The following is a 26,319-nucleotide window of genomic DNA, read 5'->3' as shown; positions in this document are numbered from 1 at the left end:
ATATGCCCAAAACATCGATATGCCTAAAACATCGATATACTAAAACAACGATACGCCTAAAACACCGATATGCCTAAAACATCGATATACTAAAACAACGATATGCCTAAAACATCGATATGCCTAAAACAACGATACGCCTAAAACAACGATATACTAAAACAACGATATGCCTAAAACAACGATACGCCTAAAACAACGATATACTAAAACAACGATACGCCTAAAACACCGATATGCCTAAAACATCGATATACTAAAACAACGATACGCCTAAAACAACGATATACTAAAACATCGATATGCCTAAAACAACGATACGCCTAAAACAACGATATACTAAAACAACGATACGCCTAAAACACCGATATGCCTAAAACATCGATATACTAAAACAACGATACGCCTAAAACAACGATATGCCTAAAACAACGATATACTAAAAACAACGATATGCCTAAAACATCGATATGCCTAAAACATCGATATGCCTAAAACACCGATATGCCTAAAACATCGATATGCCTAAAACAACGATATGCCTAAAACATCGATATGCCTAAAACACCGATATGCCTAAAACATCGATATGCCTAAAACAACGATATGCCTAAAACATCGATATGCCTAAAACACCGATATACTAAAAACAACGATATACTAAAACATCGATATGCCTAAAACAACGATATGCCTAAAACAACGATATACTAAAAACAACGATATGCCTAAAACATCGATATGCCTAAAACATCGATATGCCTAAAACACCGATATGCCTAAAACATCGATATGCCTAAAACAACGATATGCCTAAAACATCGATATGCCTAAAACACCGATATGCCTAAAACATCGATATGCCTAAAACAACGATATGCCTAAAACATCGATATGCCTAAAACACCGATATACTAAAAACAACGATATACTAAAACAACGATATGCCTAAAACATCGATATGCCTAAAACAACGATATACTAAAAACAACGATATGCCTAAAACAACGATATACTAAAACGGAGAAGTTTTTCCTCTGAGTTTTCCGCGCACAGACGACACTTTTGTCAAAACGATCCTCATTCACACGGATCCACAGAAACGACAAAAACGCTGTATTCTTCTGCCAGGCCACGCATGTAATACGCATGTGCATGACGTCTTGTGTTTTCAGGCACCCAGAACACTGATGTCGTGTAAATGAACGGCCAAAATGCATAAGAAGTTGTCCGTGTTTAGTTGGAAACGGTGTGGTGTAAACGGCCCCTAAGGGTTGCACATGTAGTTCCCCTTCGAGGGAACTCGCACTGCGTCGTCGTCGTGACGACACTATGGGAACGCCCTCAGCGTAACGCATCTGAAGCATGAATGAAATCTGTCCAATCCTGATTGGTGCTGCGTCATGACGTAGTAGATGACGGCATAACCGGAAGATACAAAGGGACGCCGGCACAAACACACGTTAGCTTTTTGCTCTTCAGCAAAGCGCTCTGTGTGAAACTGTTTGTCCTATTTGGTGTTGTTTGTCCTATAAGAATTGTCCCAAATAACGTCTGCATTGCAATATAGAATCTAGTGGCTTGGATCTCGCGTTTGCCGAGGCAGCGCGTAGATTACGGGTCTACTCTGCAATAAAGATTCTGTGACTGATCTCGCGTTTGCCGAGGCAGCGCGTAGATTATGTCTGCATTGCAATACAGAATCTATAGCTCGGGTCTCGCGCTTGCCGAGGCAGCGCGTAGATTACGGGGCTATTCTGCATTAAAGATTCTGTGTGGGTGCGAGGCATGCACAGTCAGCTCCTGAGGGTGCTGGCTGTGTGTTCATTGAGAAATATCTTGACGCACACAGCCGTGCGTTCCGGGTGTTTCAGCCTCGCGCCCGTTGGCTTTCTTCTCGAGAGATGAAAGCCAAATATATTGTGAACGACTCGAATCTCGCATTTGCCGAGGCAGCGCGTAGATTACGAGTCTGCTATAAAAGGGACACACACGATCTGTGAAATAATACTGTTTGGGTGCGAGGCATTCACAGTCAGCTCCTGAGGGGGCTGGCAGTGTTCATTGAGAAATATCTCGGCGCGCGTGCATAGAAAAAAGCTGTGCGCTGTCGGATGTTTCAACCTCGCAATTGTTGACTTTCTTCTCGAGGGATGAAAGCCGATATATTGTGACCGACGGCTCGAATCTCGCGTTGCCGAGGCAGCACGTAGATTACGAAACCGTTTAAATAAATATTAAACTAAACAAACAGTATTGTCTGGTGATTATGGCTGCATTTAATTCTTAATGGAATTAAAATGATGGAATATTATCTGACTTTGAGAAGTTATATATTTTAATTCAGCCTACCACCGTTTCACTTATCTAGTGTTTTTGGCTGCATTTAATTTTGAGGAATTAAAATGTTGAGCCTCGCACCGACAGGTGCAAAAAGAGTGTCGCCTCCCGCGCCCCTCCCGAGGGAGCCTGGCAAAGGAGACGGCGCTCTTGCGGCAAGCCTTCTGAGGCTAAGGTCGATCTGAGGACCGTCCTTTAGGCAAAGAAGGCTTCTGCCAGGTGGTCCTAGCTGCGGCCGGACCACTCAGAGCTGTCCCCCCCGGGGTGGAGCGATCGAGGTCGCCTCCCCCCGGAGCTCTCAGGAAATCAGTGCTGTGTTCCCGCCGTCCAGTACGCTTCGGGCCACACTGATTTCCCGCGCACGCACGCCGCTCCAGCCGCCTCTAGAAAGACCTGCGGCTGGGCAGCGAACGCGTCCGCACACCGAAAATCATTCTCGACTGCTCCCTGCCGGTCAGCCGCTTCAGGGGGTCGGGAATGAGGCTCGGTTGACACCCGAGGCCAGCCTTGAGAGGCTGGTTCCCTTAGTAGATTATCTCGGCGCATGGTCATGCTTCCGAATATATCTGCGTGGGCCCTGCGTACTGTAGAGCTGGGTTACAGACTGCAGTTCAGCTCCCCTCCCCCGAAGTTCAACGGGGTGGTCTGGACTGTGGTCGGCTCAGAGCAGGTTCGGGTTATGGAACAGGAAGTTCAATCCCTGTTGGTCAAGGAGGTCATAGAACGTGTTCCTCTGCCAGACAGGGAGTCCGGGTTCTACAGCCGGTACTTCATAGTTCCCAAGAAGGATGGGGGGTTGCGTCCAATAATAGATCTCAGGCACTTGAATCGTTCTCTGAGGAGATTCAGGTTCAAGATGCTCACAATTCCAGCCATCGTGAGTCAGATCCAGTTCGAGGACTGGTTCGTCACGATAGATCTGAAGGACGCATACTTCCATATTTCCATCCTTCCATGTCACAGGAAGTTCCTGAGGTTCGCTTTCGGGGGCGAAGCGTACCAATATCGGGTTCTTCCCTTTGGCCTAGCTCTTTCCCCTTGCACCTTCACCAAGTGCATGGATGCAGCGCTGGCTCCGCTGAGACTCCAGGGCATTCGTGTACTCAATTACATCGACGAATGGCTAATATTAGCCAAGTCGTACGATATGGCAGTTCGGCATCGAGATGTCGTTCTAGCCCATATCAGGTGCTTGGGGCTGAGACTCAACACAAAGAAAAGCGTGTTGACGCCCTCCCAGAGGACTATGTTCCTGGGAGTGGTATGGGACTCCACGACGATGCGGGCACAAATGTCTCCTGCACGGGTGGAATTCATACGGGCGATGGTCTCCAGAGTGAAGCTAGGCCACAACCTCACTGTGAAGCAGTTTCAGAGACTGCTGGGGCTCATGGCAGCAGCGTCCAACGTCATACCTTTGGCCTGCTACACATGAGACCCCTACAGTGGTGGTTGAGAGCCAAGGGGTTTTCCCCGAGGGGAAATCCGTTCCGTATGATCAGGGTAACGCGCAAATGCCTTCGTTCTCTCGTCATATGGAGGAAACCTTGGTTCCTGTCCCAGGGACCGGTGCTGGGAGCATCATGTTGCCGGAAAACCGTTTCAACAGATGCCTCCCTCACTTGGTTGGGGCGCGGTCATGGACGGCCGCTTTGCGAGAGGTCTGTGGGAGACCCGGCATTCTTCCTGGCACATCAACTGCCTGGAAATGCTGGCGGACTACAAAGCTCTGAGGAGCTTTTTCCCAGACCTCCGCGGCCACCATGTCCTGATACGCTCGGACAACACTTCTGTAGTCGCGTATCTGAATCATCAGGGGGGTCTGAGGTCGCGCCCTCTATGCAGACTGGCACACCAGATCCTTCTGTGGTCCCAGGGGAAACTGTCGTCTCTCAGAGCGATGTACGTCTCCGGGGACCAAAATCAGGGAGCAGACGTCCTGTCGAGGCGGGGGCTGAGGCCCGGGGAGTGGCGACTCCACCCAGAGGTGGTGGAAGCCATGTGCGTGAGATTCGGCCCAGTGGAAGTGGATCTGTTCGCGTCTCAAGAGACGTCCCACTGTCCACTGTGGTTCTCTCTCAGGCATCCAGCTCCGCTGGGGCTGGACGCCATGATGCAGACGTGGCCAAGGCTGCGTCTGTACGTATTTCCCCCGATCGTTCTGCTCCCGGGAGTCTTGGAGCGAGTCCGCCGGGAGGGGATCAGCCTACTTTTAGTAGCACCCCGCTGGCCGACCCGAGTATGGTTCTCGGACATTGTAGCACTGCTGGACGGCCTTCCGTGGCAGGTCCCTCTGAGGAGAGATCTGCTGTCGCAGGCAGGGGGCACAATATTTCACCCCCGGCCAGAGCTGTGGAACCTCTGGGTCTGGCCCCTGAGGGGGCTCGGTACCTAGAGGCTGGCCTGTCAGCAGATGTTGTCGAGACCCTACTCAGCTCCAGGGCTCCTTCTACCAGGAGACTGTACAGCCTGAAGTGGAATGTGTTTTCCACTTGGTGTAGAGAGCGTGAGGTGGACCCAGTTAACTGCCCAGTGGCTTCAGTGCTGGAGTTCCTCCAAGATCGTTTCTCCGCCGGTCTTACCCCGTCCACACTTAAGGTGTATGTGGCTGCCATTGCGGCTTTCCACTCGCCTATAGGTGAGGGGCCTTTGGGGAAGCACCATCTGGTTGTACGTTTCCTCCGTGGGGCTCGGAGGATGAGGCCTGCGGCTCGCTCCAGAGTTCCAACCTGGGACCTGGCGGTGGTACTTGAAGGGTTGGCTGAGGCCCCCTTCGAGCCACTGCAGTCGGCTGAGGCAAAGAACCTGACCCTTAAGGTGGCCTTTCTCCTTGCTATCACCTCTCTGAGGAGAGTGGGGGATCTCCAGGCCTTGGCTATAATGCCAACTTGCCTGGAGTTTGCCCCTGGCGGAGTTAAGGCCATCTTACACCCTAGACCGGGCTATGTGCCCAAGGTGCCATTTAATGTGGCACGGTCAGTGGTTCTTCAGGCATTCCATCCTCCACCTCACGTGACGGCGGAAGAGGGGAGACTTCACCTGCTCTGCCCGGTCAGAGCCCTGAGAGTGTACCTTGAGAGGTCCTCTCAGTGGAGGAAGTCAGACCAGTTGTTGGTGTGCTTTGGTTCACCCAAGAAAGGGCTGCCTGCATCCAAGCAGACAATCAGTAATTGGATTGTTCAGGCTATAGCCATGGCTTATCAGGTGCGCAGTCTGCCTTCACCTATAGCTGTGAGGGCTCATTCTACCAGGAGCATGGCCTCCTCGGTAGCCCTCCTTTCTGGAGCCTCGCTTCAAGATATTTGCGAAGCGGCTGGGTGGGCCACTCCACACACCTTCATAAGATTTTATAGTCTGCAACTCCCTGTGACGCCTGGCGCCAGAGTGATCGCGTCCTAAGTGTGCCTGGTCTCCCAGCTTCACACTAGGGTGGCGTGCTTACGGTGTGGCATAGTGGGCATTGCGTTCCCATAGTGTCGTCACGACGACGACGCAGTGCGAGTTCCCTCGAAGGGGAACGTCTCGGGTTACGACTGTAACCCTTGTTCCCCGAGAAGGGAACGAGACACTGCGTCTCGTCGCCACACCTATCACGGGCAGAGCGCGTGCTTCATCGCAAAGGAGCTAACGTGTGTTTGTGCCGGCGTCCCTTTGTATCTTCCGGTTATGCCGTCATCTACTACGTCATGACGCAGCACCAATCAGGATTGGACAGATTTCATTCATGCTTCAGATGCGTTACGCTGAGGGCGTTCCCATAGTGTCGTCACGACGACGACGCAGTGTCTCGTTCCCTTCTCGGGGAACAAGGGTTACAGTCGTAACCCGAGACGTTAATGGTTCTGTATTTACTCGACACGTAAGGTCGGTGTCGTCTACTTGGGATCGCATGGCTAACTTTCACTGTTGTAGCTGCAATCAACTGGACTTGGCAAAACACAAACTGATGTTTAACAGAGATTTAAAAAAGGGGGAAAAAACGAAATTGTGAATATCTGACATTGTCTGGTGAAGCAGGTTGTGTTTATTCATCGGGGAAGAGGGTGAAGTGATAGTTCCTCTTTCCACAAGACAACGTGTAAACTGATCAGTCTTACGCACTTTACTCCCTTATCCATTCATGGTATTCATTTAGTAGTGGTTAGTTGCTCCTCTATATCTTTTTGTTACAGTTTTTCTCGATTGTTTACACACATTTTCTGAAAGCATGTCTCATATTCTCAGAACTCTACACACAAATCCAAAAAAACACACACAATGGGCAAAACCCCTCAATTCTCCTGCAAAATGAAACTTTACATTCAAAACAATGTTATTTCTTCTCAAAATGGTATTTTGTTTTCAAATGACACACACAAACCATCATATGAATAGACATTTATAAGAACCAGTTGAACACTGATGTGCTCAATGTAAAACACTATGATGAATGGAAAACACTTCTTCTCCATTCATCATAATGACTTAGGCCTTTTTTTGTTCAGTGTTACACTTACTACAGACAGTACATACATAAGTGTGCTGTAAAATATTTGAGAATATTGTTTTTATACTCAGAACACACAAATACATGGTAACAAATATATTTTATTTTTCCCACAAAAACAATGTACACAGTGAACATCCCAACCAACACAAAGTTGTACATACAGTGGTCTACATACAAAACAACAGAAGAATTTACTGTATACAGTTACAGTAAAAAAATAAATAAATCCAATGTTGGCATTCATTGCACTACTGAAGAGCTCACCTGTTGCCCTTTTATGCTAAAGCTAAAGCTGATTGCTAATTGTAAAACTGTGTGACGGGTGTTTGCCCATGTGATGAGTCCAAGCGGCAACCTCCCCGTCTCTCTTTTGAAACCAACACGGAAGTGAGTTAAACTGCAATTTGTTGACTGGCCACTTGAGGCTGGTGTCAAAAGTGAGTCAAATCTGTATCTCCCCCATGTTAAAATGCCAAATTTTACAGCAGAAAAAAACGTGTTTACAGCCTGGTGTCTGTATGTGGCTTTGGTCTATACAGCTAATTTTGCCCTTCATGACAACTGTGAGGGGGGTGAATTTTTTTATAACTCATCCGTTTAGTTGATTAATATTTAAAGTTCTGCATAATTAAGGGTGTGTCCACTTGAGTGACAGGTGGATTGCCGCTGATGTCAATGCTAGCCGTTTGTGTGTTGTTACTAGCCGTCACTTCACCTCAGCAAATTTTAGCTGCTGAACTTGCCATATCTGCAGTGTTTGTGCTTTTTTTCGGGATTATTTCATACAATTTAATACACCCATTACTTCGCCCATGGCTTTGGATTCTGTCGTTGTCGTCGAGTATCGTTCGAGAGAACAACCAGCGCTGTATTTCAGTTGTTTTCCTCTGTGAACATGCACTAATGGATGTCTGACAATTCCGTTGCTTTTTGGAGTTTTCAGATTTAAAAACGTCAATAAAGGCTCGTTCGTTCTGCACGGAACAGATTATAATATGTTTATGTACCGTCAGGTGAAATCCTGCAGGTGTCGGCGCTTTCTCCGTCCATGCTATAAATGCACATCCTTGAATGAGCGCGGATTTCCAGCGCATTTACTTCAACTTCATAGGTAACGTTAATATATCTATGGTTTAACCCATTTGAGAGGCGGCCAAAATCAGAATTTAAAATGGACAGAATAAGCTCTCTACGAACTTGACGAGCGATGCCGCGCTGACGGACCATAGACTATAAAAAAAGAGTGACTAACATGTATGCACATAAATCACTGTCACACACACTCTCTCAGAGTAATATTAAGTTACTGCATATACATTTTCAACTAGCAGAATAGTACAGAATCATGATACACAGTCTCACTTGTTGCCATGTCTTTTAACTATTATAATATTTCGAAGGGCAAAAACAGGAACTTTTAATTGGCTTTACATCATCAACTGTCACTTTAGCGCGTGGCCCTGTGCAGTCGCAGACTTGGTACTGTCAGTAGCATATAGCATAGCATTACCTCCCCATCCGCCCCGCCTTTTTGCCCATTTTCTGTTATCCGGGAGTGACGCGAGTCCAAGATGGCGACGGCCGGCTCCGCCCACTTTAGGCTTCAAAAATGCTCTTCAGAAACCTACGGGTGACGTCACGGACACTACGTCCATATTTTTTTACAGTCTATGGATGAGTCAGTGTGCATATTTGAATGGCAGTGTGTTCCTTGTGAAAACAAGAGATTTTCTGCATGAAAATTGTGCCAAAAGCAGAGAATTGTGTGTAGTGTTTTGAAAAAAGTGTGTTTTAGAAGTACAATTTGAGTGTAATTGTGCTTGTAGTTTAGCAGAATTGGTTCAGGGGGTTGGTGAATGAGTTACATGTTGTGGTCATTGTGTCTCAAGTACCAGAAAATGTGTGTAAACAATCGAGAAAAACTGTAATAAAACTCCTTTGTGTTGATAATGTACTGTTAATGTACGTCTTAATGTATAGTTACGTCCTGTAGAGCCTCTTACTGTGTTATCAACATGAGGACCGATGGACAGAGGAGTATATGCATCAGACGGTGCCTTCCCTTTTCTAGAAAACTAATCAAAATCATCTCTTAAACATTAAATGATTTTTTTTTCTGCTTTTGTCTGGTGTGTGTGTGTGTGTGTGTGTGTGTGTGTGTGTGTGTGTGTGTGTGTGTGTGTGTGTGTGTGTGTGTGTGTGTGTGTGTGTGTGTGTGTGTGTGAGAGTGTGTGTGTGTGTGTGAGCGTGAGTGTGTGTGTAGACCTACAGTCACCTAACTCATCAGAAACACTTGAAATTTTGTATTAATGAATTCAATTTAGAATAGTTTTAAAGCCGTTGACTGCATAATTTGACTGGTTTCACATTGCTTTCTTAATCTGTTCCCACAGGATCACATTATTGACAGCAGTGAACAGCCCTGACCTTTCCACGACAGTCCAAGCTGTTCACGTGCAGAAACAGCATGTTTGTTAAAGAGATTGAAAGAAGTCACAGCAGAATATAATATATATTTTTTCATGTTAGCTAAATTTCTGCATTTCTTTTTTTAAATATGTTATTTTTGTATCGATTGATTAATTGTATTCATAATTTTTTCTAGGATTTCAATTACATTTTGGTGGCAATGGCTGTAATATTATTTAAATATCTGTTTTAAGAAATTAAATGTTCACACATGTTTTGCTAAAACAATTTTCAGACTGAAAATCATTAGTGTGTTTTACAGTGCAGAGGAGTCACACTGCCCACTGATCCCTCAAATCTGAATCGAGTTGTAAACGAACACTAGCAGCTCAGCCGTGTGTGTCCGGCCTCATCTCTCTCTCCAGCAGAAAGCAGGTTTCACAGCAAACAGAACAGCTCTCATGGCCATTCCCAACACTCTGAAGGTCAAGGCGAACGCTGGAACAGAAAAGAAAAGGCAGAATGAAAAGCAAAATGTTTTGATGTATTGGTTTATGTATGTATGAGGGAGCTCAGAGGAGAGCAGGGCAGAAAAATCAATAGCAGCATAAAACTGATTTAGTGCGTGTCATAAAACATAAGTAAGTGTTCCGAGATGGAGTAAAGCAAAGTCTCAATTTAATCTACACAAAAGCTGCACTGTACTGATGAACTGATACGAGAGAGAGAGGGGTACAATAAAATCTATAGACAGACACATAATTGTCATATTAAGACTTTCTCTGGCTGCTGTCAGGGGTTGCTAGTGCTCATTCATCTTCTGGCTAATGGCCAGGGGAATCAAATCACAATTAAAATGTGCTCAATATTGTCCCTAAGATGTTTGGCAAGCGTTCATTTTTTTTCCATCGATACTCCGCCCCATAAATCAGAAATGTTGTGACGCATGTAATGGTTTATGGGGAAGGGATTATGGTTTTATGGAGCTAATGCAGCAGAACCACTCATTTACACAGAGCAGCAGTGGGTCTCATCAGGCAGTTCTCGCTCCGTGAGCTCCATACACACACGTGTTTGATGTCATGATGGTCCGTGTGCTCCATACACACACGTGTTTGATGTCATGATGGTCCGTGTGCTCCGTACACACGCGTGTTTGATGTCATGATGGTCCGTGTGCTCCGTACACACGCGTGTTTGATGTCATGAGGGGTCCGTGTGCTCCGTACACACGCATTTGATGTCATGAGGGTCCGTGGGCTCCATACACACACGTGTTTGATGTCATGATGGTCCGTGTGCTCCGTACACACGCGTGTTTGATGTCATGAGGGTCTGTGTGCTCCGTACACACACGTGTTTGATGTCATGATGGTCCGTGTGCTCCATACACACGCGTGTTTGATGTCATGAGGGTCCGTGTGCTCCATACACACACGTGTTTGATGTCAAGATGGTCCGTGTGCTCCGTACACACGCGTGTTTGATGACATGATGGTCCGTGTGCTCCGTACACACGCGTGTTTGATGTCATGAGGGGTCCGTGTGATCCTTACACACGCGTGTTCGATGTCATGAGGGTCCGTGTGCTCCGTACACACGCGTGTTTGATGTCGTGAGGGTCCGTGTGCTTCGTAAACACGCGTGTTCGATGTCATGAGGGTCCGTGTGCTCCGTACACACGCGTGTTCGATGTCATGAGGGTCCGTGTGCTCCGTACACACGCGTGTTTGATGTCATGATGGTCCGTGTGCTCCGTACACACACGTGTTTGATGTCATGATGGTCCGTGTGCTCCATACACACGCCTGTTTGATGTCATGAGGGTCCGTGTGCTCCGTACACACGCGTGTTTGATGTCATGATGGTCCGTGTGCTCCATACACACGCCTGTTTGATGTCACGAGGGTCCGTGTGCTCCATACACACACGTGTTTGATGTCATGATGGTCCGTGTGCTCCATACACACGCGTGTTTGATGTCATGAGGGTCCTTGTGCTCTGTACACATGCATGTTTGATGTCACGAGGGTCCGTGTGCTCCGCGTTCTCAAACACAGCACATCTAAGTTATGATCTGTAATAATATCATTAACAATAGAGGTTGGGTACCGAAACCCAGTGCCAATATGTAACTGGTGTGTAACCAAATCAAAATGCAGATTTCGGTGCCTCATTTCGGTGCCACTTAAATGCCTCAGCTGTCGGTTGCAATATTTGCCCTGTGCTTCTGCGAAACGGACGTAAGAAACATCATCACCGCTAAATTCAAATCTGCGTTCGTGCGTTGGCTGGCACTGAGCCAGAGAATTCACTTACATGTATTTAAGAATTAAAAATATCAGCCAAGGACTGACTGATATTTAACGCAACCAATCACAGTTCGTTTTGTTCTTCGTCATGATTAGTTTGAAAATGTAAAGTCGATGTCCCTACAATAACAGACCAGTGTACATCTAATAAATTATTCATTCAAGAACGGTGTGCAAGTTTACTGCAACAATAGAGCCGTGAACTTCACATATACCTTTGAAAATCCAGCATTCAGTTGATCCTGATGTGCGCTCATTGTCCCAGTTGTAAACATGACAGCGTTCTTCCGAATGGCGAAGTTGAACATCATTAGTGCCGACGTGAATAATAATCTTTTAAACTCTTAAATTTGCTTTGATGTCAGGCGCTCCAGAGTTCACTAAGCTAGTCGCATCCAAAGCAGTATCTAAAGCCCTTGCACTCTTACTATCCTCGATTAAAGTTTGAATGTGTGTCTCTAAGTCTGAAATCTTCTCCATCAGCCTGACTATCTCCCTGCATTTATCACATGTGTGCACTGTATTTTATATATATATATATATATATATATATATATATATATATATATATATATATATATATTAATGCTGTAATTAAACTCACAGCTTTACTATTAGTAGAGAAATGGTACACAGATGCAGGCAATTTACACACACAAATATTACCAAATACCAATGACAGATTTATATGTCTATGAAGTGACCATGGTATAAGCAAGATAATTCACAATTTTAATGTACAAAATGGAGGCACAGAACAACCCGATGCATTTATTTATTTTAAAAATGTCAGTGTGTGTGTGTAAATAAGACGGTTATTTTGTGTCAGCCTGTGTGTGTGTGTTGATCATGATAAAGCTGTAAGCTGTGACATCTACCAGCCTGGGCCTGTAATTCAATCTGCACTTGAGATTTCTCTGTGCGAATTCTGGCTTTCAGCATCAGCATCAGATAGCTCTGCATCTGCCTAATAAATTCACATGACAGTCCGTGAAACGCTCCCATAACCAGCGACACCAGATGATTTTCCGCTTCTGACAAGCTCTTGTATTGAGTATCATAACAGTTACTTTGTCTTCATCCAGAGAGGGAGAGTAATATCAATCCATTTGATGATCCAGCAAAGCGAGTCAAGCACTTCTGTATCAATCTTCATACACTGCTGCCGGTTGTCTAACAAAAAGCCCAGAAATGGGATCATTCAATCAGCGGGCACTGGCTGCCTGACTGCCTCTCTCTCGGCTCGAGTGCTTATAGCGCGCTGTCAGGTTTGCTCTCGTGTTCCTCTGCTGTCTGCCTGTCTCCTTCTGGAAGGCCTGAACGATGCTGTAAAAAAAAAAGAAAAAAAAAGAACTCTAACACTGTCCTTGTCCAGATGTTTGAAGTAAAGAAATGTGTAGTTACACTTTATTTCGATATTCCACTTTCATTCTACTAACTGTATGTCAACTAACTCTCATTAACTTGCAACTGCATGTCAACTATTATTTGAGTATTAGTAGACTGTTAGGGTCAGAAATATAGCACAAAATAAATCATAATATAGCTTATTTTCTCAAAAGACATGTCATTTTAGTTTATGATCATATGCAACATCTTAAAAAAAAAAAACCACTCTAACACTGTAATTGTCCAGATGCTTGAAGTAAAAAAAAAATTATAGTTCCACTTTATTTTGATATTCTACTGTAAACTAACTCTCATTAACTTGCAACTACATGTCAACTATCAGTAGAGTATTAGTAGACTGTCAGGTTCGGGTTAGAATACGTTGACTTGTATCAAAGTTACTTATAGTCAGTAGAAAGTCTGTTAAAGAGCATCAGAATAAAGTGATAGCCGATATTAAGCATCAGTCTACTAATACTCTAATGACTGCTAGTTGACATGTAGTCGCAAAGTTACTTGTAGTTAGTAGGGTGTCTAAAGTGGACTATCGAAATAAAGTGTTACTAACATTATTCATCAAAAGAGAATGTTTAAATGAGGAAAAGTTTATGTTTCCAATGTTATGTTTTCTAGATCCAGCACTCATTAGGTTGAAATATAGCAAAGCATCACAATATCGCTTGTTTTGTCAAAAGAAATGTCACTTGAGTTTATGATCATATGCCACATCTTAAGTTTATTTCCCAGTGATTTCCGTCTGATTTGAGGTTCTCCTGCTCCACTGGATGAGTGTGTGTGGTTCTCCATCCCGCTGTTTTGCGGCTGTACAGGAGGACGGAGATGAGAAGATGTGTCCGGGTAAAATACGACTCAATCAACAACAACAACAATCAACTTTAACCCTTCGCTGTAGATAGATCTAATGGTGGCCTAATGTTCTGTGAAGATGGCCTTTCATATTCTGTAATGTTGCTCTCTTTTCCACAAATCACTAGATTATTTTTGCTTCTGAAACCACAGGCTAAAAGAATAGATGGGATTTGATGAAAAACTGAAATTGAAACCCCTTTAATACATAAAAACCGCTTTAACGCAGTCCGTCATTGGTTGGCGGGACCCGAGGGCTGCACTCACATCAGCACAGCAGTAATTGGTTCCTCTAAATCTGCTGAGTGCAAAAAAAGCAAACTATTTTTCATCAGAGCCTAAGTAAGAGAAACATCACACACACACAGAGCTGTTGTCTTCACGGTTGTCTCCGTGCTAACCTCTGAAAAGCAGCTCTTCACACTACAGGCTCGTGTCCATAATTACATAAACGCCTCGTGGTCGTCCAGAGAGATGTTCAATATCTGGTTTAGATGGAGACTCCAGACAACGTTCACTTCATAGAAACCCTCAACCGTACGTCCCCTGCGATCAGTCGCATATCGAGGGCATTTACACGGCCTTGTCTTCTTATACGTTTAAGTGCTTGTGGATTTTTCTCAGCGAGGCTGCGCTGGCCTTTGAAAATCTGTGATTTAGCTCTGTGGTATTAGCTCATTTTTCATATCCATTGTTGGCTTGTCATGGTGTCATAGCTGCTCCGCCAGCCTGTTAGATCAGTCCAGATGTATAAATCACTGCAGATCTGACACACTCATTTAATTTGCGCGGCTCTGGCGAGGTGGCGCAGTCATTAATTGAAAAATCCCCGCTCCACCCGCTGAGTGAAAATATTCCCTCCTTTTTATTTTATTTTTATTAACAGATATTCAGCGTGATTTCCCTCAGTAGCCCATCGACTGCCCGCCGGGCACTTTGTCATCTATCATTGTATATTTTATTAGTCGATTGCCTGACTTTCTTTGAGCTCAAAAGTTCTTAAGAAAATCACTTTCCATATAAAGACTTCATGGATATTTATAGGAATCTACATGCATGCAATTCTCTATGCTATGCTGGTTCCAAACCCCAGAGCCGGCATTATTTTTTTCCATCTGTGAAATAAAGTAACAGGTACTTAATGTAGCAAAAACAATTTGTCCAGTGGTTATTTTCCCCATTGAAGGCGTGCGTCACTCGCTAAGGGCTCTCCTTATCACAGCGAGGCTAATACATTTTCTCACTGTGCTCCGCTGCTTTCATTTTACAGCTGAGGAACTCAGTGGCTTCACGCTGCGGATGAAATAGGACCCCAGTTACCGCCGCAGCCCCACAGAGTGTTTAGGTAAGTGTGCAGAACAAATGCTGAAGTCTTTCAAAAAGTTTTCAATCGTTTCAATCGCTGTTCTCCACCGGCTTTATGGACTACATGCACACACGCTGCAATAGGAAGTTTCATAATCTCTGGAGTCGATGATAACGCAGCGGCCTTTCTCCAGTCTGAAGCACGATCCTGATATTGGAAAATAATATGATCTATAATAATAATAATAATAATAATAGAAAGGTGAATGGAGCAGGAAATTGTGATCTACCTTCTTAGACAGCATTTTATAATGATTTCAACATCATATTGGCCAAATTCTAAGACAGAACTGAATCTACCCTTTGAAGAAAAGAATGCTTTCAAATAACTCAATCATTTTCACAAAAGTGTCATGGCCCCCAGAATATTCTGCTGTATGAATATCTGTATTTTATTAACAGAAAGAACACATCATCTGCTTTTAAATGGAAAACCCCGTTTTATTCTAGCTTCATGCATTCTTCATTTATCAACACTTGAATGTGGTTTCAGAAAAACAATGCAACATTTTGAGCAAAAAGCTGAGAAAATCATGTTTTTGTCAAAGTCTTTGTCCGGATGGGATTCAGAACGATGATTATAACACAGATGGAGTCCGTCAACACTCTCAGAGCCTCTACTTTCTGCTGGAGTTTGCTGGAGTTAATGGATTATTGCCCAACACGTCATCAGAAGAGATGTTTCCGCACAGGAGAGGGGAAGATGATGATGATGATGATGTGCACAAATTAATCATTCACAATAAATTCTCAAATTATTACTAAACGCTTAAAAAATAAGAATTGTCCATTTTGGTTTCATGGCGAGTGTAAAGACTTCATGTCTGTTCCAGATCAGGCTCTTCTGAGGCTCGTGACATATCAGTTTTCTGTTTCATCAACATTTGATCTAAAGCAGAGATGTTCAAGTTTGTACAAAGCTCTATAACACATATATTACATTTGATGGTATTTTATTCAAATAGTTTTTTTGTGTTTAATTTGTAATATCTAAATAGAATTTTAATATATCACTATGCATCTACGACCGTTTCCACCTCGTATTAATATGCGTGTTTGGTTAGTCAGTTATAAGAGATCAACCGATGCCGTTTCCAAACATCTCAGATGTGTCCTTCGGGAGCTCCGGTGATCGGATTTGTCCTGTTTGGTCATATTTTGTCACGGGAGTCCCAACAGCATGTCCTGCGTACACACACACACACACACACACACACACACACACACACACACACACACACACACACACACAAAAGCCATCCAATGGATGAAAGCATGTTAATCAGCTTATTGTGAATGGAAAAGGATGTCACTGAAAAGAATATAGGTTTGCTGTGTGTGTGTGTGTGTGTGTGTGTGTGTGTGTGTGTGTGTGTGTGTGTGTGTGTGTGTGTGTGTGTGTGTGTGTGTGTGTGTGTGTGTGAGGCTTGAATCCCTTGTTTTGGAGCAGTTCCGTCATGTTTGAAGCGAGTGTGTGCTGTATCTCTGCTGTCTGGGACACATTCAGCACGGGTTGAGCTCCACTACAGATGTGATGTGCTCAGATGTGTTTTCGACTTCCTCCGTTTGGGGTTTCATCGTCATAAAACCATTCAGACCCCATTTCCACACATATGTAACGCTGAACACAGGGCCTGTAAGACCTCTGTTTACATCAGTGTGGGACGGGAATAGGTTTTGTTCCTGTTAAAGTTGTGCCTACAAGAGTACAAGCACATCACAATCATATACACGAAAAACTAAATCAAACCCTCAGACTCAGAAACACATGATTCATCACTGATGGAGAGAGAGCAGTTATAGATTACAGAGAGACTAAATTCATTCAAATTTTTATATTCATTTCTACCTACATTTGTTCTCGTTCCAGAAGACGTTTCACTTGGATATACGGCACAATAGAGAAGACTAATGCAACTTGCGTTTCATATCGACTTTACAGTAATATATTTTATTAAATTATTGGTAACACTTTATTTTACAGTCATTGTTACACACTTTACATGTAGTTACTATAGTAATTACTATAAATTGTACATAATTATATGCAAATGAACCTAAACCACACCCTAATCTTAACTCCAACCCTATAGTAAGTACATGTAGCTAATTATTATTACTCACAACTTAAATGTATAATTACATTGTAACACGGAAACCTTAAAATAAAGTGTAACCGAATGATTTATCTCTAACTAAAATTTGTTTATGTACAAATGTTTTATGTTTTACGTTTTAAAATAGAGCGGATGTCCCGCATCCTGCAAGTCACAACAAAGCAGATCAAATATTTCATCCAAAATTTTCGTTCACACCCAATATTTGTTGTAAAACACAGATTCATTCGTGAGTGGAACATCATTAATGCATGCAGTGCTGTTGTAGAATTCTATTAGATAATGAGTTGGTAAAAGTACACTGTAAATGCTACTGTCATGGTGTATATGCAAGGCAGGACGACTGGACCTTCAGTCCTGGGCCGGTCTGGATTGTGGAGGAAAGTCCTGGATTTCGACAGATATGGAAACCACGAGGCGAAGAGTGTTCTCCTCTCGGCTCACTCACAGCTCTAACTGGACCTCAGTACTGGGAAACCACGAGGATAGAGTGTTCTCCTCTCAGCTCACTCACAGCTCTAACTGGACCTCAGTACTGAGAAACCACGAGGATAGAGTGTTCTCCTCTCAGCTCACTCACAGCTCTAACTGGACCTCAGTACTGGGAAACCACGAGGTGAAGAGTGTTCTCCTCTCGGTTCACTCACAGCTCTAACTGGACCTCAGTACTGGGAAACCACGAGGCGAAGAGTGTTCTCCTCTTGGTTCACTCACAGCTCTAACTGGACCTCAGTACTGGGAAACCACGAGGCGAAGAGTGTTCTCCTCTCGGCTCACTCACAGCTCTAACTGGACCTCAGTACTGGGAAACCACGAGGATAGAGTGTTCTCCTCTCAGCTCACTCACAGCTCTAACTGGACCTCAGTACTGGGAAACCACGAGGTGAAGAGTGTTCTCCTCTCGGTTCACTCACAGCTCTAACTGGACCTCAGTACTGGGAAACCACGAGGCGAAGAGTGTTCTCCTCTTGGTTCACTCACAGCTCTAACTGGACCTCAGTACTGGGAAACCATGAGGCGAAGAGTTTTCTCCTCTCGGTTCACTCACAGCTCTAACTGGACCTCAGTACTGGGAAACTACGAGGCGAAGAGTGTTCTCCTCTCAGCTCACTCACAGCTCTAACTGGACCTCAGTACTGGGAAACCACGAGGCGAAGAGTGTTCTCCTCTCAGCTCACTCACAGCTCTAACTGGACCTCAGTACTGGGAAACCACGAGGCTAAGAGTGTTCTCCTCTCAGCTCACTCACAGCTCTAACTGGACCTCAGTACTGGGAAACCACGAGGCGAACAGTGTTCTCCTCTCGGCTCACTCACAGCTCTAACTGGACCTCAGTACTGGGAAACCACGAGGATAGAGTGTTCTCCTCTCAGCTCACTCACAGCTCTAACTGGACCTCAGTACTGGGAAACCACGAGGTGAAGAGTGTTCTCCTCTCGGTTCACTCACAGCTCTAACTGGACCTCAGTACTGGGAAACCACGAGGCGAAGAGTGTTCTCCTCTCGGCTCACTCACAGCTCTAACTGGACCTCAGTACTGGGAAACCACGAGGATAGAGTGTTCTCCTCTCAGCTCACTCACAGCTCTAACTGGACCTCAGTACTGGGAAACCACGAGGTGAAGAGTGTTCTCCTCTCGGTTCACTCACAGCTCTAACTGGACCTCAGTACTGGGAAACCACGAGGCGAAGAGTGTTCTCCTCTCGGTTCACTCACAGCTCTAACTGGACCTCAGTACTGGGAAACCACGAGGCGAAGAGTTTTCTCCTCTCGGTTCACTCACAGCTCTAACTGGACCTCAGTACTGGGAAACCACGAGGCGAAGAGTGTTCTCCTCTCAGCTCACTCACAGCTCTAACTGGACCTCAGTACTGGGAAACCACGAGGCGAAGAGTGTTCTCCTCTCAGCTCACTCACAGCTCTAACTGGACCTCAGTACTGGGAAACCACGAGGCTAAGAGTGTTCTCCTCTCAGCTCACTCACAGCTCTAACTGGACCTCAGTACTGGGAAACCACGAGGCGAACAGTGTTCTCCTCTCGGCTCACTCACAGCTCTAACTGGACCTCAGTACTGGGAAACCACGAGGATAGAGTGTTCTCCTCTCAGCTCACTCACAGCTCTAACTGGACCTCAGTACTGGGAAACCACGAGGTGAAGAGTGTTCTCCTCTCGGTTCACTCACAGCTCTAACTGGACCTCAGTACTGGGAAACCACGAGGTGAAGAGTGTTCTCCTCTCGGTTCACTCACAGCTCTAACTGGACCTCAGTACTGGGAAACCACGAGGCGAAGAGTGTTCTCCTCTTGGTTCACTCACAGCTCTAACTGGACCTCAGTACTGGGAAACCACGAGGCGAAGAGTTTTCTCCTCTCGGTTCACTCACAGCTCTAACTGGACCTCAGTACTGGGAAACTACGAGGCGAAGAGTGTTCTCCTCTCAGCTCACTCACAGCTCTAACTGGACCTCAGTACTGGGAAACCACGAGGCGAAGAGTGTTCTCCTCTCAGCTCACTCACAGCTCTAACTGGACCTCAGTACTGGGAAACCACGAGGCTAAGAGTGTTCTCCTCTCAGCTCACTCACAGCTCTAACTGGACCTCAGTACTGGGAAACCACGAGGCGAACAGTGTTCTCCTCTCGGCTCACTCACAGCTCTAACTGGACCTCAGTACTGGGAAACCACGAGGCGAAGAGTGTTCTCCTCTCGGTTCACTCACAGCTCTAACTGGACCTCAGTACTGGGAAACCACGAGGCGAAGAGTGTTCTCCTCTTGGTTCACTCACAGCTCTAACTGGACCTCAGTACTGGGAAACCACGAGGCGAAGAGTTTTCTCCTCTCGGTTCACTCACAGCTCTAACTGGACCTCAGTACTGGGAAACTACGAGGCGAAGAGTGTTCTCCTCTCAGCTCACTCACAGCTCTAACTGGACCTCAGAACTGGGAAACCACGAGGCGAAGAGTGTTCTCCTCTCAGCTCACTCACAGCTCTAACTGGACCTCAGTCCTGGGAAACCACGAGGCGAAGAGTGTTCTCCTCTCAGCTCACTCACAGCTCTAACTGGACCTCAGTACTGGGAAACCACGAGGCGAAGAGTGTTCTCCTCCAGCTCACTCACAGCTCTAACTGGACCTCAGTACTGGGAAACCACGAGGCAAAGAGTGTTCTCCTCTCAGCTCACTCACAGCTCTACTGGACCTCAGTACTGGGAAACCACGAGGCTAAGAGTGTTCTCCTCTCGGCTCACTCAAAGCTCTAACTGGACCTCAGTACTGGGAAACCACGAGGCTAAGAGTGTTCTCCTCTCGGCTCACTCACAGCTCTAACTGGACCTCAGTACTGGGAAACCACGAGGATAGAGTGTTCTCCTCTCAGCTCACTCACAGCTCTAACTGGACCTCAGTTCTGGGAAACCACGAGGATAGAGTGTTCTCCTCTTGGCTCACTCACAGCTCTAACTGGACCTCAGTACAGGGAAACCACGAGGATAGAGTGTTCTCCTCCAGCTCACTCACAGCTCTAACTGGACCTCAGTACTGGGAAACCACGAGGATAGAGTGTTCTCCTCCAGCTCACTCACAGCTCTAACTGGACCTCAGTACTGGGAAACCACGAGGCGAAGAGTTTTCTCCTCTCGGTTCACTCACAGCTCTAACTGGACCTCAGTACTGGGAAACTACGAGGCGAAGAGTGTTCTCCTCTCAGCTCACTCACAGCTCTAACTGGACCTCAGAACTGGGAAACCACGAGGCGAAGAGTGTTCTCCTCTCAGCTCACTCACAGCTCTAACTGGACCTCAGTCCTGGGAAACCACGAGGCGAAGAGTGTTCTCCTCTCAGCTCACTCACAGCTCTAACTGGACCTCAGTACTGGGAAACCACGAGGCGAAGAGTGTTCTCCTCTTGGTTCACTCACAGCTCTAACTGGACCTCAGTACTGGGAAACCACGAGGCGAAGAGTTTTCTCCTCTCGGTTCACTCACAGCTCTAACTGGACCTCAGTACTGGGAAACTACGAGGCGAAGAGTGTTCTCCTCTCAGCTCACTCACAGCTCTAACTGGACCTCAGTACTGGGAAACCACGAGGCGAAGAGTGTTCTCCTCTCAGCTCACTCACAGCTCTAACTGGACCTCAGTACTGGGAAACCACGAGGCTAAGAGTGTTCTCCTCTCAGCTCACTCACAGCTCTAACTGGACCTCAGTACTGGGAAACCACGAGGCGAAGAGTGTTCTCCTCTCGGCTCACTCACAGCTCTAACTGGACCTCAGTACTGGGAAACCACGAGGCTAAGAGTGTTCTCCTCTCAGCTCACTCACAGCTCTAACTGGACCTCAGTCCTGGGAAACCACGAGGCGAAGAGTGTTCTCCTCTCAGCTCACTCACAGCTCTAACTGGACCTCAGTACTGGGAAACCACGAGGCTAAGAGTGTTCTCCTCTCGGCTCACTCACAGCTCTAACTGGACCTCAGTACTGGGAAACCACGAGGATAGAGTGTTCTCCTCTCAGCTCACTCACAGCTCTAACTGGACCTCAGTTCTGGGAAACCACGAGGATAGAGTGTTCTCCTCTTGGCTCACTCACAGCTCTAACTGGACCTCAGTACAGGGAAACCACGAGGATAGAGTGTTCTCCTCCAGCTCACTCACAGCTCTAACTGGACCTCAGTACTGGGAAACCACGAGGATAGAGTGTTCTCCTCCAGCTCACTCACAGCTCTAACTGGACCTCAGTACTGGGAAACCACGAGGATAGAGTGTTCTCCTCCAGCTCACTCACAGCTCTAACTGGACCTCAGTACTGGGAAACCATGAGGATAGAGTGTTCTCCTCTCAGCTCACTCACAGCTCTAATTGGACCTCAGTACTGGGAAACCACGAGGATAGAGTGTTCTCCTCTCAGCTCACTCACAGCTCTAACTGGACCTCAGTACTGGGAAACCACGAGGCGAAGAGTGTTCTCCTCTCGGCTCACTCACCGCTCTAACTGGACCTCAGTACTGGGAAACCACGAGGATAGAGTGTTCTCCTCTCAGCTCACTCACAGCTCTAACTGGACCTCAGTACTGGGAAACCACGAGGCGAAGAGTGTTCTCCTCTCGGCTCACTCACAGCTCTAACTGGACCTCAGTACTGGGAAACCACGAGGATAGAGTGTTCTCCTCTCAGCTCACTCACAGCTCTAACTGGACCTCAGTACTGGGAAACCACGAGGTGAAGAGTGTTCTCCTCTCGGTTCACTCACAGCTCTAACTGGACCTCAGTACTGGGAAACCACGAGGCGAAGAGTGTTCTCCTCTTGGTTCACTCACAGCTCTAACTGGACCTCAGTACTGGGAAACCACGAGGCGAAGAGTTTTCTCCTCTCGGTTCACTCACAGCTCTAACTGGACCTCAGTACTGGGAAACTACGAGGCGAAGACTGTTCTCCTCTCAGCTCACTCACAGCTCTAACTGGACCTCAGTACTGGGAAACCACGAGGCGAAGAGTGTTCTCCTCTCAGCTCACTCACAGCTCTAACTGGACCTCAGTACTGGGAAACCACGAGGCTAAGAGTGTTCTCCTCTCAGCTCACTCACAGCTCTAACTGGACCTCAGTACTGGGAAACCACGAGGCGAACAGTGTTCTCCTCTCGGCTCACTCACAGCTCTAACTGGACCTCAGTACTGGGAAACCACGAGGCTAAGAGTGTTCTCCTCTCAGCTCACTCACAGCTCTAACTGGACCTCAGTCCTGGGAAACCACGAGGCGAAGAGTGTTCTCCTCTCAGCTCACTCACAGCTCTAACTGGACCTCAGTACTGGGAAACCACGAGGCGAAGAGTGTTCTCCTCCAGCTCACTCACAGCTCTAACTGGACCTCAGTACTGGGAAACCACGAGGCAAAGAGTGTTCTCCTCTCAGCTCACTCACAGCTCTACTGGACCTCAGTACTGGGAAACCACGAGGCTAAGAGTGTTCTCCTCTCGGCTCACTCAAAGCTCTAACTGGACCTCAGTACTGGGAAACCACGAGGCTAAGAGTGTTCTCCTCTCGGCTCACTCACAGCTCTAACTGGACCTCAGTACTGGGAAACCACGAGGATAGAGTGTTCTCCTCTCAGCTCACTCACAGCTCTAACTGGACCTCAGTTCTGGGAAACCACGAGGATAGAGTGTTCTCCTCTCGGCTCACTCACAGCTCTAACTGGACCTCAGTACAGGGAAACCACGAGGATAGAGTGTTCTCCTCCAGCTCACTCACAGCTCTAACTGGACCTCAGTACTGGGAAACCACGAGGATAGAGTGTTCTCCTCTAGCTCACTCACAGCTCTAACTGGACCTCAGTACTGGGAAACCACGAGGATAGAGTGTTCTCCTCTCAGCTCACTCACAGCTCTACTGGACCTCAGTACTGGGAAACCACAAGGCGAAGAGTGTTCTCCTCCAGCTCACTCACAGCTCTAACTGGACCTCAGTACTGGGAAACCACGAGGATAGAGTGTTCTCCTCCAGCTCACTCACAGCTCTAACTGGACCTTAGTACTGGGTAACCACGAGGATAGAGTGTTCTCCTCCAGCTCACTCACAGCTCTAACTGGACCTCAGTACTGGCTAACCACGAGGATAGAGTGTTCTCCTCTCAGCTCACTCACATGAGTTCAGACCGAGCGCTGCTTTGTGTCTCATTTGTTACATTTGTGGAATAATAGGAATATGAAGGCACATCCTTTATCTTCTTTCTCAGCATGTAGTGACTTGAGAAAACGTTCACACATGACCTTAAGAAATCCCTTAACCTCTCTATCTTCTCTCCACGAGGGATTTCATCTGTGCAAACTCAGTTTGAGTCGCTCAGTCTATTTTTTCTGCTGTTAGGGTCTTCTTGGACGGACGATTTACTTTGGAATGGATCTCCCCTCTCTCATCATGTCAGCTCATTCCAGGCATCTGTGTCGTTCCTCTGGCAGCTGTGTTTCAGCCCTGCCCTGAATACCCCATCAGCCCCCTGCTGCGCCACACACCACCACAGACGCCAGGCCAGTGCCCTCTCTGGCTCTTCCACACACACACACACACAACATTAGCAATCTCGGAATCTTCCTTCATGTTGTAGCACATACTGCATTTGTTAAAAGAGAGTCCACCAATGCTTTCTGGATGTGCTTACCCTCCATAATACTGCTGTATATACACATGTATAAGTGAAAAATCTTACTCCATAAATGAGTTATTACAATCATCTGTGCTGTTTTTATGCTGTTATTGTTACTTGTCATATACAGAAAACCAATTTATTTGTGTGTTTAATGTGAAAACATGAATAGATGAGCACATAAGAGCATATGGTTCAAGTATTAAGGGAATTGGTTAACTTTCCCTTTATGAGGTAAGACCTACAGTGATTGAATGCAAAGACCCTATCCTGTACCCTACACACACCTGTTATGAACATAATAACTGCCTTGATTAAATTCCCAGAGCACTAATTTAAACTTGATTCATTTGAAAGCTTTAAGGTCCCAATATACTTCAAGCAAAATCAAAAAACTAACTGGTGTGAAGTCATTTCGAACAATATCCGGCCAAAACAAAGTCCGTTTGGAGTTGTTTTGTTCCAGCTGGTAAACACCTTTCCCAACGTCCCTCTCAGTGTGGCCGGTGCTGGGTTGTTCACTGACAGTATATTGCTTGACACATATTTAAAACTTATTTTTACTCCTAAAGCAAAAAAAAAAAAAAAAAAAAGAAGAAAAAAGAACTTTGTAATCAGTAAATCTGGGCCTTTAGAGGAAACTCTGGCACGCCAGTAGCGCTTATGCCAGAATCTCACTCCACATTAATGTAACTCCTCGTCTTTTTCTTAAGGTATAAGTATCATCTTTAGGTTTTGTTAAAGGGGTGGTTGATTATGATTTCACTTTTCTAACTTTAGTTAGTGTGTAATGTTGCTGTTTGAGCATAAACAACATCTGCAAAGTTACAACGCTCAAAGTTCAAAGCAAAGGGAGATATTTGCTTTTAAAGAAAAGGACTACAACAAACGGCTGGTTGGGACTACGCGACATTCCTCTCGGGTTAGTGACATCACTAACCCTAGAATTTACATAAACCCCGCCCCCGGGAACACGCAGTCCATGTTGAGAAGAGGAAAAGTTGTTGTATAAGAGTACATTTGTGAGTCAGCTCAAACTTTAGCATCCATCTTTTCACATGCAATAGAAAGTCACTCTGTGTGCATCTCACAACAGTTCATATATGAGCAATTTATCATGACAGAATATCCTAATTGAAGATAGTTAACTCCACATCAGCTGCATAAATTCATCAACTAACCATTCAGAGACGTCCTGTTGCATTCTACATGTTGTCACTTCTTCTTGAGTCTCTCCATCCTTATCTGAATCCGTTTAACATTAAAGGCAGAACAGTTTCTGTCATTTTAGTGTGTCTGCGTGAGGTAACAGCAGCTGCTAACACACACGAGCTCTTGAAACCCCGCCCTATGCAGCAGCTCATTTGCATTTAAAGGGCCAGGCACAAAACGGTGCGTTTTTGCAAACCCTCAAAAAGTGACAACTTTAACTTGCTATATAAAAATATCTGTGGGGTATTTTGCGCTAAAACTTCACACACACACACTCTGGGGACATCATAGATATATTTTACATCTTGTGAAAAGGGCATTATACCACCCCTTTAATTGTTTCTTATTAAACTGACACAATTTGCTTGGTAAAAACACTTGCAATACACAATTACAGCAGCTTGTGCATGTGGACGAACTGAACAGAAAAAGCTTTGCCTTCAACTAAATCATTTGCAGAATATAATATAATAGAATAGAATAGAATAGAATAGAATAGAATAGAATAGAATAGAGCTAAGTGGTGATGTAATTGCAGACAAGCAACAGTATAGATTATTACAGGTGGTAGATAAGAACAAAGATAATACAAAGAAATAAAAGAGGGCATCAGATAAACAGGACATCACAATGCAACATAGATTTAAACACATAAACATAGTACGGAACATTACTTAGGAAT

General features: G+C 45.6%; 1 long non-coding RNA gene across 1 annotated transcript in view; it reads right to left on the bottom strand.

Moving 5' to 3' along the window:
• Nucleotides 1-25,970, bottom strand: part of LOC309484529 — a 349,759-nt gene extending 323,789 nt beyond the window's left edge. The window contains exon 1 of the long non-coding RNA XR_014200893.1: nucleotides 25,306-25,970. This is a non-coding gene — a long non-coding RNA (uncharacterized lncRNA). The remainder of the gene's footprint in view (nucleotides 1-25,305) is intronic.
• Nucleotides 25,971-26,319: the final 349 nt, after the last annotated feature.

The sequence above is a fragment of the Leuciscus leuciscus genome (assembly GCF_965113295.1).
Source record: "Leuciscus leuciscus genome assembly, chromosome: 20".
Taxonomy (NCBI): domain Eukaryota; kingdom Metazoa; phylum Chordata; class Actinopteri; order Cypriniformes; family Leuciscidae; genus Leuciscus; species Leuciscus leuciscus.
Note: the sequence above shows the minus strand (reverse complement) of the source record. Positions and strands in the feature narration are given on the sequence as shown.